Source organism: Pelmatolapia mariae, linkage group LG1, assembly GCF_036321145.2.
Source record: "Pelmatolapia mariae isolate MD_Pm_ZW linkage group LG1, Pm_UMD_F_2, whole genome shotgun sequence".
NCBI classification, from domain to species: domain Eukaryota; kingdom Metazoa; phylum Chordata; class Actinopteri; order Cichliformes; family Cichlidae; genus Pelmatolapia; species Pelmatolapia mariae.
The window spans coordinates 1,358,986-1,375,980 of record NC_086227.1 but is presented as its reverse complement, the minus strand read 5'-3'; positions in this window follow the sequence as shown (position 1 = coordinate 1,375,980).

Genomic DNA, 16,995 nt, shown 5'->3' with positions numbered 1-16,995 from the left:
GTCTTTGCTGCGTGTCTGCTGCGTGTGTTTGAAGGTTCAACAGATTCTTACAGAAAATCCAACAGAATGATGGATGTAGCCTGAATATTCTAACATTATGGAGAAAGTGAAGATGAACAATGCTTTTGTTCACTTGATCTGTGACCTTGGTAAACACTGAGTAGTTATTGACGAGGAAGATGAGTCTTCTTTGCTTGGATGCAGGTAAGTATTTCTTAGTGGGCGAGAGTTGGCCAGGCAGGTTTCTTCAGAGGCAGGAACACCAGGATCTGTGATTAAGGAGGGCAGAGCAGGTAAGTATGAAGCATGAATTGCCAGATAAGCAAGCAAATGAAACAGCGAAACTAGGAGACTTGAGCTACACTATCACTACTGGACTGATAGCGTCACCAACAATATCAAATCATCTGCTCAAAGCTCATCCAGTTTGTGTCATTCATGCAGAAACTGTTAAAATCAGACCTCTGTTGAGACACACTAATGTTGGACTTATAGTACACGCTTTAATTTTTTTCCCATTTTGAATATTGTAACTCTCTTTTCACATGCATCTCCCAGTTCTCCTTACTGTAGCTAACTGGTCCAGAATGCAGGAGCTAGGCTGCTCACAAGAACTAGCCGGCGTGTGCTTATCACCTCCAATTATTCCTTCCCTTCGCTGGCTCTTACTGAAATTCAGAATGAATTTAAAGATTTTATTAATAACATATAAAGCCCCACAGGGACAGGCTCCTGCAGCTATAGCAGACCTGCTGATACCTCATGAACTGCAGCCGGACCCTCTGATCTTCTGATCAGGGTCTCCTAACCGTTCTTCACTCTTAGGCAAACACCTTTGAGGTTGTACTGTCTCAACTCTCTGGAACAGTTTTCCTCAGCCTATCAGGTTGGCCGAATCTGTGGTTCGTTTTAAACGACAGCTGAAACTCATTTGTAAATGTTCGCTTTCCTGTCATCTTTTGCCCAGTGTGCTAATTGGCTAACGACTAGTGAGACAGGCCTCAGTGTGCTTTTATGTTTCATGATGTTACCATTCTTCACCTTTCATCATGTTTTTTATACATTATAAACAGAGTAAAGTAATGGATTACTATTGCAATAAACGTATAAACCGTGATTTTGTTTGTGAGAGTGTCTCATGACAATGACGCACGAGCGTGCGACGTACGTGGCAGCAACAGACGTGTGCAGATCAAAAATAGATAATATGGAGCGATGGAGAGAGTACGACCATGCAGCGTTTACAGCGTGGAAGTAATCACATTACTTTGAGTTTGATTCAGTAAAAAGTGACACAAACATTAGCGTCTGCTGTTCACTCTGAGTGGGAAGAAAACTTCTTTCTACAGCGAAAAGTTAAACTTCAAATCTGAGCGAGCAGCGAGCACGCTGCCACGGGAACGTGACATTCACAGAGAAACCCCCGGATACCCCCACTGACATGACCGCTGTGGGCAAACCTCCACCCGCCCCACTCCTGCTAAACACAGACAATAGATTTAAGAGCTGCTGAGTCTTTGATTTTATTTATTTTTACTGTGTTTTACTCGCATCTATTTGAAAGAGTGTAAACACAAAACATGATTTTACTTTATATGCTGGAATATGCAGAAGGTTTAAATGTTGAACACATTTCTTCAAGTCAGAGACTGTTACATATAATTAAATTTTTGCTTGATGCATAAAGTTAAAAGATTAAAACTCATAAAACATGTGTTGATTACATTTTATATGATGGATTATGCATAAAAAGTAGAATTGGGCTGAAAGGTCTGTTGCTACATTCAGGTCTGTGTATCATGTTTTTAAAAAGTAACTAAGTAATAAAGTAACTAATTACTTTTGAAAATAAGCAATCAGTAAAGTAATGGGATTACTTTCTTGGAGAAGTAATGAGTAATTAGTAACTAATTACTATTTTCAAGTAATTTGACCAACACTGGTTAGAAATGCATATTGTTTATGTGTTTGCAATAAATCGAATTACATTCTTGCTTTTTTCTGTAGAAGCAGATGCACAGCTGTTCATTGAGCTCAGCACCTCTGACTGAACTGTAGCCAGCTGTTGTACAGTGATATTACTGCAGTAGCACGGCTCTCCATAGTCTCTGCTCTTATGCTGAACATTTTCCTCATGTCGAGGCTGTCCAACCTTCCAACCTGCTACTGAAAACTGAACAAAATTAGCCTTGGGTTTCTCACTAATCAGCACATGCTGTAATAAGTGCATTGAAAGGCTAAATGGAAACAAAAACTGGTGACTCCCAAGCCTCCCCTATGTACTTCCCCCCGCCCCCTTTAGCAAACACCACGGGGAACTGTAAGGAGAAAGTTGAATTTAAGACTACAAATCTGCCCAGCTCCCCTTCCTTAATAATCGAGCTGTAAGAGCCTGAGCTGGAGCCATCTGTTTGGTGCCCTCAAAAATAATGAGGCAGCACTGTTAGGATTTCAGGTCATTATATTAGTTTTAGTGATGGATGGAAATGGATTTTTGCTAAGCAGTATTGAATGGGGCAAAGCTGGGCCATAATTAAAAAATAACAAGTACTGTAGAAGAGAATGACTATGAATGTTAAATCTGTTTTTCTGGTTTCACATCAGGAATATTTAGAAGTGTGAATTAACTGCTCTGAATAGACTAATAGATAGATGCATCCTGTAAGAGCAACATGTGTGAAGATGTTTTGAGGATGCGTTTCCATGGCAGCGGAGTCAAGTGCTGATGGTGAGGTTTTGCTGCCTCTGTGCATTTAACATGGAGAGTTTCAGCTTTTGCAAACTGTATTTAACCATCTTTCCATCCATCTTCTTCTGCCTGGATCCCATCCCAGCTGCAATAGGGTGAGACCATTTTTTAACACTGTATACATTTAAAATAAATGCATAAATAAGGATATTTTCCACTTTGTTATCTGTTCTGTAATCCCATTGAACTGCTTTTACATCATGTTTTTTCAGAGATTTTCTGTCTCACTTCCACCCATCCTCACCTCCATTTTCCTGAGCAAGAAGAGGAGAGCATGAGTAAGAAAGCACCCTCTACACCTGGAACCTCTGGCAGATGAGTAGGTGGAGGTTTAGGATAGCCAGGAGCCAGAGTTGCTCGTGGATCCATCGTGGATGGTGGTGGGCTGCCACAGAGCATGAAGAAGAGAAGAAGGGAGGCAAAATAAACTGTTATTTTGACTCAAAGCTCCAGGAGCAAAAACAGAAAAAGTACTAACCATAGTCCCACAACGATTTCTGTACAGAAACCTTTAGCAGCAATCTTTTTAGATAGTTATTACATGCTGTGTAAATAAATCTTATCAACTGCAGTAAAATACACATAAATACAGTGCTGTGAAAAAATATCGGCCCCCTTCCTGATTTCTTGCATATTCGTCACAGTTAAATGTCTCAAATCTTCAAACTAATTTTAATATCAGACTAAAATAACCCAAGTAAATAAAAAATAAAGTTTTAAAATTATGATTTCATTTATTATAAGAAAAAAAAGTTATCCAGACCTACTTGGCTGTGTGGGGAAAGTAATGTCCCTCTAAGCCTGATAGCTGGTTGTGGCTCCCTCTCCCACTGAAAACGTCCAGATGAACAGAATCAACTTTTGGAGATGGCTGACACTGTTTCACACTGCATAAGAATACACCGAAGCAACGTGTGAATTTATTGAACTATGCAACAGTAATTAGGTCTCCCTGTGTTTTAATGATGACAAGTCATTTAAATTCCACAGCCTGTATTTTCTGTTGTTTGCCATATTTCTTTCCCAGCTTTACTTTTATATAACTTCATGTTGAACACTCAGTGTTCAGCAGCACTTTTCATAAATATGGTACAGCCCATATGTCTCAGAGACACCCACACGCTGCTGCTTTAGCTGCAGCAGTTGTTGCATTTTGCCTGGATTGTGTGTTTGTAATGTCTTTGACACTCTGCTGTGGTGCCAGTAGACCTGTCCGTGTTTGTGACTGGTAACCTGTTTGCTGCTGACACAAACTATGGTATTATTAGATATTAAAACCGTGCATTGACTTATAAAGTTGTGACCCTTGGCCTTAAGCGAGGCTGAATAAGAAGAAGAAGATGTCCTGGGTATGTTGAGCTGGTAGTAACAGACCCGTGTGGATTTTTTTGTGTTAACCAGCTGACTATATCTAGAAGACTATGGATAGACTAGGAAACCATCAATCTGTTCATGAATGGAAGTTTTTCAGTAGGTCTATATAAATAAGGGCCTACAAAGCAGTGCAAATTACAGTGCTTGTGATGATTCTGTGGCCACGGTGACTCGACATCGTGATTACTGTTATTTGTTTCAGCTGTAGAGTACATCAAACGTCATTCGGATCCTTTTAGCTGTAGTGATGCGTCTTTTGTTTGTGGGTGGGTGGGGTCAGTTTCTGATATTTGTTATATTTAAGTTTTTCCAAATTTCCCAGAATTTCGCTGAGAGCCCTTTAGGCAGAATTTAGTGCTGCTTTCTCTGTTTTATCAACTGCCATCCTGCATCCCCTCTGACCTACTTTCTCTCTGACAGATCTCCTTCTCTTTCCATTTTGTTGCTTTTGAAGCAGCTGCCAGAAGTTATTTTGGAAGAAAAGGCCTAACAGATAACTGAGTGTAGGCTGCCTTTACTTTTACTTTAATGTAACAGTCGAGCACAGAAAGTACTGTGGTTGCAGATGCTGCACAGAAATAATGGAGGTGGGTGTTTGCTGTCACTCAGTCTCTCAAATTGTCTCAAATAGACACAAGAAGAAGGACACTGAGCGTACAGGCTGCACCATCAATATTTTAAAACTGGCATCATTTGAGTGACGCTTTTCTGCTGATTTGTTGGTGATCAGTGAGAAAATGGATTTTGAAAACCTTGATGCTTCAGTGCTCAAATTGCGTGCCACATAAGAGACTGCAAAAATCAAAAGCCTGCTATCCGCCACCCTTTGATGTGGAAAAACAGGCCTGAAAATTGAAAGGCACTTTGTGTACCTCTGTGTAGTGTCCATGGATGGCTCCAGTCATTAAACGGTTATCTGTCTTGACAAGGACTCTGAAAACTTCACCGGATTATATAAAAATAACTGTTGTTCAACATGCAAGTGTGGTAGTATTTAGCAGTGAAGCTGGTCCTGGACGGTTTTGCAATTTCAGACACAGTCCACTGGTTTCTGGACTGGACAATACCTGGAAGAACTAAGCTCTTGTACCAATCACATTACAGCTTCTCCATATACAGGACAAAGTGAGAGCAGAGTTGATCTCCAGAGCTGAAGACAGCAAGGCGGTAGAAGTCAGCTAAAGACAAATCTCCCAAAAATTCCACGAAACAGTCCTGATAACACACGAGGGAATTAGTACAAAAATGGACAAAGACAGACCCTACATCAGGACCGTTAGCTAATGCTCAAAAGCTGCATCTATAAATTGTTTCAGATACCTGCTAATATTACAAACAGATACCTGTGTCAAAATTACAAGCTAATAACATACTACCCTTTCCATCACGAAAACTGAAGCATAAAATTCTTAGACAAGCTATCTTTGTGTTATCATTAAATTAATGTTACAGGTACCAACTGTACAACGCAGACACGTCCAGTTTAGTAATTCGTATGATCCAAGGAAGAAGCTGACAGCTAAGAATGCCCCTGCTGGTAGAACTGTCAGTCAAACACGCTAAATTTAAGCTTTAATGATTTATTCATCCCCCCTCCGTACGATTATTACGAAGGAAGAAAATAGACAGAGATCAATACAGATTCTTGCCAGTTCCTAACCCCTGAATACATATATATAAATAATATAGTGTGTGTCTGTGTTTATTTCAAGAGTTTAACCTTTGGGTTTGTTTAACATCAGCAGTGGCAATTTTTATATTCTGATGAATGACGTTTAAAAGCTAAAACATTCGTGTTCCCAGTTTTTGTTTAAAATAATTCTTTGATTTGAGTATCAAATGTTCACCCCACACTAGCTTCAAAGGTCCTCTGAAAGGTTTGCTGCTCGCTCCTTCATCGGTAGTCAGCTTTGGATTCACAGCTGTTGAGTGCAATCAAAGACTGACCCAGTTTTATGGCATCAAACTGTCCATAGAAACCTCTCAAAGTGGATATAAGCTTCTTCTGTTCATATTCTCAGCATGAATAAAGACGTAAAGAGGAAGAATTTTTTCATTTATGGACACAAACTTCTCTCCTTCTTTGAACGCATCAGCTCTGATTGGCTCATTTCTTAAACTGAAGTATCTAAAGTATGACATATCAACATAAAGCCACCACATCACACTTCATTAATATGCTGAATGTGGATCACGTTTGCGTGTGTGAGACTCACTTTTTAATAAAAAATTTCCCATATGCTTCACATGTACACAGTTAAAGTTTTCTGAGTCATACGCAAAGAAATGAGGCAACAGAGAGTCGAGCTGGCAGGAGATGGAAGGAAGAGCAGGAGAGATGTGAAAGATTTTATGATTCTGAACAGAAGGCTAGATAACATTAAAGATGGATATGAGGTGTTGAGATAAAGAGAAGATGAACCGAAAGAGATGAGGTTGCTTTCATGCATCTCATCATCATCTCATCAGATGCTTAGCATTTTCTTGACAGCCATACTCTTTGATGTCGCTCCACTGAAGAACAAGGTTATGATCTTCAGTCCTTTAATATCTCTCCTGCACATCTTCACCTTCCTGCAGACATCACCAGCTGATAGATATGAGAACATTTTCACCCGTACAGTTACATAAATATCTACAATATTTACTTTTAGCTGGATACTGGGACTCGTTTGTCTTTAAGAAAAAAAAATACACATGTGAAAACACTTCAGTGCACATAAAACGGCGTCACTGGCAAAGTATACTAAATTATTAAAACTTAAAATAATTATCCAGTGGAACAATATTCCCCATCAGTGTTATATAGATGGATATTACTGTTGAACACTACATGATGTTTGTTTGGCCTGTTTCCCAAACTTGAACATGATACGAGGCGTGTATGAAAATAAGTCTCCATCACTCTGAGACTCTTTCCCTGCCATAGTGTCGCTTTGAACTTACCAGTGACTCGTGAATCATTCAAGGCCTCCCAGAATATTTTTGTTCCATGAATATAGAGAAAGTTAGCTTTCATTTGACGTGAAAACACTGATTGCTGGACTGTTACATTATTGACAGGATAGATTTAAAAACATGGCCTGTTGTAGCTGCATGCGTCTTTTCAACTTTCTGAAGCCTGTGGTCCCAGCCTCTTACTCCATAGCTGTGCTGGTACGTGGACTCAAACATCAAATGATCATCAGATGATAGGGCTGCACGATTTTGCATAAAATGAGAATCACGATTTTTTTGCTTAGAATTGAGATCACGATTCTCTCACGATTTTCTTTATTTATATATATATTTTATATATATATATTTTATATTTATATTTTATATTTATATATATATATTATATTTTTCCATATATTATATATATTTATTGCACTTATTAACTGCACATCAACTTCGTAACAGTTGAAACTGAACATAAAAACAATAAATACACATAAAAACAATAAATGCCTCACATTTTGTGGTTGCCGCAAAATGTTGTACTGCTTGAAATTCCGTCTCCACCGTTGCTCGACACTGCGTGTATAGAGCAGGTAGTGCAACAACAGAAAAATAGTTGCGGGACGGCACTGTGTAGCGTTTGTCTAGGGTGTTGATCATTTTCCTAAATCCCTCGTTTTGCACAGTGTTGATATATCTTTGGTCAGGTGATAAGTAATAGCCTCCATAATTTCTTTGTGCCTGCGGGAGTTCGACGTGTATAGGGAAGCGCTGTATAAGGTTCCCGTTATTGATGTTTGGGTGGTTGACCGGGACGGATTTTCTCCTGTCACTTTCTCGTCATCCCTGACGTGTTCTCCGTTGTTTTTCCCTGCCAATTTGAGCATCACGGCACAGCTTCTGTATCACGTGGTATAAGGCTCCGCCCTTGTCATTTGTTGAGCAGGAAGAGTGAGCGCTTGTTTTCATGCAGATTACGTCCCGGATCAAAATGCGTTACAATCGTCGTCGTCTTTTTTTTTTTTTTTTGAAATCGTTGTCATTTGGAAATGAGATCGCACATAAGTATGAATTGAGATCGCGATTTTCTAACGATTAATCGTGCAGCCCTATCAGATGATGTAAATTATCTTTTTGGGAACTAGAAATTGTCTCATGGCCATTTGTCTTTGGTTAGTATTCAAACACAGACTACTCTGTTGAGATGATTTCAGTATTAGCTTTTCTGTTAGCTAGCTTGTTTGCATGGACATGCTGTGGAGGTGCTGATGTGTTGATTTTTCGGCTACATCCACTCGTGTTTTTGTAAACAGAGATATTCTGTTTTTGTTTTTTTTTAAAAATCTCCTCCACGTGTAAACACAAAAAAATGACGTCAAACGCTTTCAAGAACATGCCAAAGCAACAGGTGGCGATATAATCCTAACTGTGTAAAAATGTTGGCCAATCAGAAGTCTAGAAGCCTGGGAGGGAAAGAGTTAACACAGATGGCGCATAGAAGCAGAAATGAGTCCTACGTGTGGACAGTGACAGTGAGGTGGAATTATTCCAAAATATCACACTGGAATATAAAACAGCAAAAACACAAGAAAACGTTCGTCTATGTAAGCGTGTAAAAACTGCAGATAGTAACATTAAAGCAACAGTATTTTGTCGATATCCACCATTGTAGAAATTAATTTCACAGTGTGATGTCAAAAAAGGCGCGCACCTTTGACGTTGTGTGTCTAAATTTCCGTTTTCATGTCCACACATAAACGCAAAATCTGAGTTTTCGAAAATCTCCACCCTGGCAGGAGCTTTTAAAAATCAGTGATCCAAATTTACAATTTACGTGTGGACGAAAGGCCCAAACGCATAGAAAAAGCTGCATTTTCAAAAACACCAGCGTACGTGTGGACTTAGCCTTAGGTTGCTTATTGTGTTTTTTGTTCCAGGTACTAATGTGTTCATTGTACTCCCTCCGTCATGTTGCACTGCGTGGCAGGCAGAGGTAGGACCCAAACGCAGGACTTAACTAAAACTCCAAAAGTACAAACATACAACAACTCAGAAACTAGGAACTAACACCTAGGAACTAAAACTCGGAAATAATTAGGAATTCATGAAGGAAATGAGGGAGACACACAGCAAACAGGGACAACTAGCAAAGGGAGACTAAAGACTAAATACACACACAGGATAACGCGAGGAAGGGCAAAAGGTGGGATCCCAGCTGGAAATAATTACTAAAACGACAAAGGAAGCAAAACAGAGCACAACACACACAGGATGGGAGACTATCAAAATAAAACAGGAAGTAACAAACACTGAGACTCAGACTACTGTACGACACGCGGGTTTGACACAGGGACCGGGAGAAACAAGCATCGAGACAAAAGATCAACAACGTAAGGAGAAGAGTGACTAACGTGGAACACATGAAAACAGAAACCTAAAGTCCAGATAACAAACCAGCACTCGAAGATACAAATACTCAGCAGAGCAGAAATACAACTACAAGAACCGAAAAAGACCAAATACATAAACACTGGAGACCCAGGACTGTGACACACTCTCTAGTTTCTGCCTCCTCTCTATTCCCCATGTCCTCTTGTTGAGTTTTCATTGCCTTCTTAGATTTTCCCATTTTTAGCTACTTCCTGTTTTATTACAAAAATTTGAAGCTGATTTACAGTGGGTACGGAAAGTATTCAGACCCCCTTAATTTTTACACTCTTTGTTATATTGCAGCCATTTGCTAAAATCATTTAAGTTCATTTTTTTCCTCATTAATGTACACACAGCACCCATATTGACAGAAAAACACAGAATTGTTGACATTTTTGCAGATTTATTAATATATCATAAAAATATATCACATGGTCCTAAGTATTCAGACCCTTCGCTCAGTATTTAGTAGAAGCACCCTTTTGATCCAATACAGCCATCAGTCTTTTTCACACCTGGATTTGGGGATCCAGGCGTGATCCTGGTGTGGTGCAAGTCCGGGCTCTGCTGGGCCGTTCAGCAACAGTCACGGAGTTGTTGTGAAGCCACTCCTTCGTTATTTTAGCTGTGTGCTTAGGGTCATTGTCTTGTTGGAAGGCAAACCTTCGGCCCAGTCTGAGGTCCTGAGCAGTCGGGAGAAGGTTTTCTTCCAGGATATCCCTGTACTTGGCCGCATTCATCTTTCCCTTGATTGCAAACAGTCGTCCTGTCCCTGCAGCTGAAAAACACCCCCACAGCATGATGCTGCCACCACCATGCTTCACTGTTGGGACTGTATTGGACAGGTGATGAGCAGTGCCTGGTTTTCTCCACACATACTGCCTAGAATTCAGGCCAAAAAGTTCTATCTTGGTGTAATCAGACCAGAGAACCTTATTTCTCACCATCTTGGAGTCCTTCAGGTGTTTTTTTAGCAAACTCCATGCAGGCTTTCCTGTGTCTTGCACTGAGGAGAGGCTTCCGTCAGGCCACTCTGCCATATAGTCCTGACTGGTGGAGGGCAGCAGTGATAGTTGACTTTCTAAAACTTTCTCCCATCTACCGACTGCATCTCTGGAGCTCAACCACAGTGATCTTTGAGTTCTTCTTTACCTCTCTCACCAAGGCTCTTCTCCCCTCTCTCCAAGGCTCTTCTCCCCCGCCAGCTCTAGGAAGGGTTCTGGTCATCCCAAACGTCTTCCATTTAAGGATTATGGAGGCCACTGTGCTCTTAGGAAACTTAAGTGTAGCAGAATAGTTTTTGTAACCTTGGCCAGCTCTGTGCCTTGCCACAGTCTCTGAGCTGTTCAGGCAGCTCAGAGACTGTGACCTCATGATTCTCATTTGCTCTGACATGCATTGTGAGCTGTAAGGTCTTACATAGACAGGTGTGTGGCTTTCCTAATCAAGTCCAATCAGTATAATCAAACACAGCTGGAGTCAAATGAAGGTGTAGAACCATCTCAAGGATGATCAGAAGAAATGGACAGCACCTGAGTTAAATATATGAGTGTCACAGCAAAGGGTCTGAATACTTAGGACCATGAGATATTTCAGTTTTTCTTTTTTAATAAACCTGCATCCGGGACATCCGTACCCACTGTAGTTTTATTTCCTTTGTCTTGTCTTCTGTAATTAGTTTCACCTGTGTTTCTTTCCCCACCTGCTTCCCTTATTACCTCTTTTATTTAAACACTCAGTCTGCTTGTGTTCGTTGTTACCTGAGGATATCCTCTGGCCAAGCATCCCATCTACATCACTGCTGGTCTCCTGCCATACTTCATAAGTAGTTCCTTCATATCCACTGATGCCGGCCTCGAAATTGAAGTCATCACCAGATGTTGTATGTCAACCATCCGTTGTGCTAAAAGTGTCAGTTAATTTGCCAGTAGACACCTGCAAAGATGATAGACCGCTGTGGCCACAAGATGACCACGATTTACATAATAATGGGCTAGTCTTTACTGGAGAGAGCACAGTTCAAGGTATAAGGAAAGCTTTAGATTTTCCCTTTTAAACCCGAAATATGCACGTCCAGACTTCAAAACCATATTCTTGCCTCATATTATCTAAATTCAAATTCACATACAGAGAAAAGTCTTGATGCATGCTGAATCATCCAGGTAAGAAAATCCCAAAAGCTTGATCCTGTTGATCTGGACGTTTTCAGTGGGAGAAACGTTTCATCACTCATCCAGACGTCTTCAGTCTCAGCTGACTGCAGGTTTTCCCAATACTATAAACAGTACATTTGCACAATGACTGAAACCAGCCCACTGAATGATCAATGGGCTGTGATCTGTGTCAGTGGTTGTTGATCAGTGGTCATAACAATTTGCATATTAATGATCAAGGAACTGACCTCACAGCCCATTGTTCAATGTTTCTCCCGCTGAGAACACTAAGTCCAGATGAACAGATTCAACCTTTAGGGATACAGAGAAACATTTGCTTTATTCTTACCCATGAGAACCCGCCACCGCCCCTTTGCACATTGAGGAAAGCTCCTTTTAAAGTTATAACACTGACTCTCCCATAGCTTTCCTGACAGTAAAAATGGGTCTGGGCTCTTATGGGTTAAGCTGAGTTTCTGTGCTTCTCTCCACAGCTCAGGCTGGATGAAAGCTTGCAGCTGCCTCCTCCTATGTGGAAACCTTCTTTTCAGTCAAAGTTAATAAAATCTTAGTTCACCAAATCCACATAAATGGGCTTTTCTGTTTGCACTAACAAGATCAACATGTTGTTTGAATGTTTTCAGAAGCATGAGGTGATTATGAGGTGAAGTCCTTGAAGGCTTCCACCTCCTCTTTTCCAAAGAGTGTTAATTCAGTGCACAAAAAGCGTCCGCTGGGCCAACTGAGGCTGTTTCTCTTTTGAAAATCTGGGTTTTATGAATTCCAAAGTGGTGAGCGTCTCCTCAGTTTAAGAAGGAACCACTGCCTGTCACCATCTAACAACATGAGAAAATGCTCCCCGTCCTTGGGCCAAAGTCAAATAGCTGATTGTGTATTGTGCTAAATTTGCACTGAGGCAAAAATAACCTCTTCCCATTCACTCCTTCAAATGAATGATAAAAGAGGAAGAAAGTGTGTTGATTCTCTGTGCTACAGTTTGACTTTCTTTGCACTTTCAGTTGCAAATTCTTTCAAAAAGAAACAAATCAAGAAAGAAAAAGTTAAAAGCAAAGAATTAGAAATGAAAGAAAGAACTGAGGAAATGAAAATGACAAAGAGCACAAACAGCCCAGAGGATCAAAGCACGAATGAGAGCACGTCACAATAAAGTACCTCGGAAAAGCAGGCAGGACTGCCATGCATTATCACACAGAGACCCACTCTTCTGTTTTGGTGCAAAAGCATGTGTTGTACCCTCAGCTGGCATCTGAATAATATTTGCTGGTAGTGCTGGGCGATATGACGATATATATCGTGTGGACGATAGAAAAGTGTCTATCGTGCCATTTGTCTTCTATCGTTTCTAACCCTAATTTTATAAATTATTACATAAAATATATCATTAACCCTTTACAACCGGTCGGAGCAGGCACACTCCGTTTTGCCTAACTATTTTTAAATCCCTGTAGAACTGGAACCACGTAAGGTAGCGCAATAATGGTTTTTTTTTGCATATGAAACCGTAGGAGTTGTACTTACATCTTATTCCATTAGCTTGTCCTCGGTCACGGTTTCCTTACACATATAACTTTGCAAAAATTGCATAAAAAGCACTTCCAGTAACAAAAACATAATATTCCAGAAACAGGCTTTGCCGATCCGATCAGCTGTTCATAACACTTCCTATGTTGGAATATAAGTCAGCACGAACTATCGCATGTCCGCCATTACCTGTCCGAAACCGGAAGTGACGTCATTTCGCGCAAAATTTAGTTTTTTACCTTCAAAGCCTATGTTGGTGTTTTTAAAAGTCATGTTTAACTTTATGCTTTTCTGTATCGTTTCTGGGATGCTTAGAACTCAAATTACACTGTTGGAAATAGTTTATTTTGATGCACATGCTGTGTTCTTGCAAATTTGCATTTATTTATTTTCATTTTTCCTGTAGTATATAAAAATTAGTGTATCTCAAAAATAAAACTATGAAGACACTCAAAATAAATTTCTCGTGGTTGGAAACTATTTTGTGCAACTTTTTTGTATTTACAGTTTTGAGGGATAAACCTCTTAAATTTCTCTAACTAGAAATATATGTAAAAAACAAAACAAAAACGATTTTCAATTTTTTTGTAGTTTATTGCACTTTTTTGCAATTTATGTAGTTACTATGGACTTAATGCATACATATTATTAAAATTTGGGCTATAACGGTTGTATTGATGTATAGCAACTTGAAATGCTCCCACAAATGGCACTACAGCATGTAAAATGTAAAGATAAGCTCTGGCGGACTTGGTTCTATGGTTGGTCTTAAAGGGTTAAATAGCCTGTGGCAAATATATTAGTGTTGTCTTCTCACTATACATACTCTGAACTTTATGCAAGAGAAAATAAAGTATAAAAAAATGATATTTTTCACAAAGAAACTCCATCTTGTGGTTTTGCGACATGGTGCTGCTTTACGTGCACCTGGATTTGCGACATGCTTTACGGTAACTCAAAACAAAGACTGCACCCTCTCCACTCGCTGTTTACAGACTGCATACTTTCCAGATGACCACAGGTCAGGTGGTATATCGTGATACATATCGTTATCGTGATATAAAAGAATTCATATCGTGATAAATATTTTTTCCATATCGCCCAGCACTATTTGCTGGTTTTATTATAAATATAAGAAGCCTGAAAAAAGGATGTTAGACATATGAGACGCATACAAACACAAGAAACAAACAGAGTGGATTGTCATTTTTTATTGTCAAGGCTGAATATGTGAAGAAAGCTCACTAGAAAGCTTCACAAAGATGTTCCTTTGCTACTATCATGGAAGCACAAAGGTATAGTTACTTGTACGATATGGGTCAGATTTACTAAGCAGGCCAAATTACTGTACCAACAGGTGAGAATTACAAGAATCAATAGATGGGAATGTTCGGAGGGTCAGTCACTGTTTAAACAAAGATTCAGTTTGCTGTAATAATTAAGTTGCCGACCTACAATGCAAATTAGGACCCAGTGAGAATGAAAGTAATCTGCTAGGATCAGCTTAGGTGTCACGTCAGGCACTAGGTCAGTGGGGAACATCCAGGAAGGGGGAAGGGTCCAAGGGGGCTCGAGGGGGTCCAGGCAGGAGGGAATCCAACTCTCAAACCAAACCAGCAGCCACTCCACATAATCAACTTAGGGGGGAAAACTCTCTCTCTCTCACTGCGACAAGGAGAAGCCACGACCTGCACACAGGGAAGACAAGGATCACTGTGGAGATGCCACAGAAAACACTGGAGGAGACGACAGAGATGTAGGAGCCAGAGTTTCACTACCAAAGTGGGTCAACGTTCCAGCGATGACTGGCAGGCTACCCACGCCTGAAGTAAGAGCCCCTGATTGCTCATCTTCCACAGGTGGGGACCAGCCACAGGTGAGTTGGGAGGCTCAGGAGGACTCTCGTCCACAGATGACTTTGAACACAAAGCAAAGAGACACAGAGACAGACAGAGTCCACTGCAGAGGCCGGGTTTGGTGACAAACACCTGTCCATTGATGATGCCATCCATTGTCAAATGCTGATTGGTTGAGAAGTGGCCAGAATAGTAAAAGGAGTGATAGTAGAGTTCACCAAGAAAGGAAGAAGCAAAATAATAATAATAATAAATAATAATAATAATAATACGGTGGTTAGCACTGTTGCCTCACATCAAGAAGGTCCTGAGTTCAATTCCACCATCAGGCCGGGGTCTTTCTGTGTGGAGTTTGCATGTTCTCCCCATGTTTGCGTGGGTTCTCCCCGGGTACTCCGGCTTCCTCCCACCGTCCAAAGACATGCAGTTTGTGGGGATAGGTTAATTGAAAAATCTAAATTACCCATAGGTGTGAATGCAGGAGCGAATGTGAGTGCGAATGGTTGTCTGTCTCTGTGTGTTGGCCCTGTGACAGACTGGCGACCTGTCCAGGGTGTACCCCGCCTCTCGCCCTATGACAGCTGGGATAGGCGTGTCCCCTGCGACCCTGAAAAGGAGAAGCGGAAGCGAATGGATGGATAAAAAATTAAATACAGTTTGAGAAGTACAGGGAGTGTCTGTAGTCAATGCTTTCCATTATTTTAAACACTCAGTGTCAAAACTAGTCATACCCTTACAGAATACTAATATCTTATAACAGCCAACTAATGCACATTATAGTATAAAATTCATGATTGATTTTATTTCTCTGTGAACTAAAAATGATGTTTAAGTTGTCACAACCCAGCTCAAAGGAAGTGACAAGCAAGAGACACAGGCTTTTAAAGGCTGTAAGATATATTTAATGAAAATAAGGTGAAGAAACTTAAACACAATTGAAATGATATAACAGCCATAACTGAAGCCTCAAATAAACATGATGGATGCCAGGCAGAGAGAGACAGCCGCCCATGGTTCAGTCAAGTGCTGTGTCCGAATTCAGGGGAAGGATGCTCATAAGGACACTACCTACCTACGTCACAAGGTAGTGTCCCGTAGTCAGGAAGTGAGCGGCTGTGGACAACCCCCTTTTTTTTCTCCATAGAAACTTTATTGAACAAACAATGAGTATCCAACATAACAGACGGGCTGTGGACAGCCTCCTAGCCTTCAACTCCGCCCTTACTTGCGTGTTTTTCCGGTCGCTAGCGCCACAGCGCGAAAACTTTAAAATGGACCCAGAAATGTCGCTCCGTTGTTTGGACAATTTTAATTCTCGAGGAGCTAGAAAAATCTTATCGTCGTTGGCCGCACGTTTTGTACCTTAGGCTCATCAGAGACAATCATATCCAGGTAAAATAATTTCCTTTAATCTACACGCATTTAGGAATTACTTAGCTAATTACACGGATAATTTAATTATTGCCGGCGTTGTGCCAAAAAAGTGTTCGCCTGCCAAAACTGATTTCCAATGTTTCTGTGTGTAATATGTGTAATATCTTTATGTATGTTGGTAAATAGACTTCGGTGAACATGGTTTACTAAGGGGTTTTATATATACAATAATTACCTGTTGTTCAAGTATCTTTATAACTCAATTATAGGTACAATTGATATATTTGTTGCGCTGTCTGCTGTCCTCTTGGCCAGATTACTCTTAAAAAATAAATTTCTAATGTCAACAAGATTGTTTGTGAACTGGATAAATAAAGGATATATAAAAGTCACTGCCAAAAACTGATTGCAGCTTCTACCTTGTTACAGGAATGTTGCTGGTGGCTCAAAGTGACTTCATTTCATTAATGAGGGAAACATTTGACATGTTTCACGTATTATAGACCAACAAGTTATTCATAGCAGGTTAAATACGAGCAATCAGTTTAGGGCAAAAACCGGAAATCAGTTTTTGGCA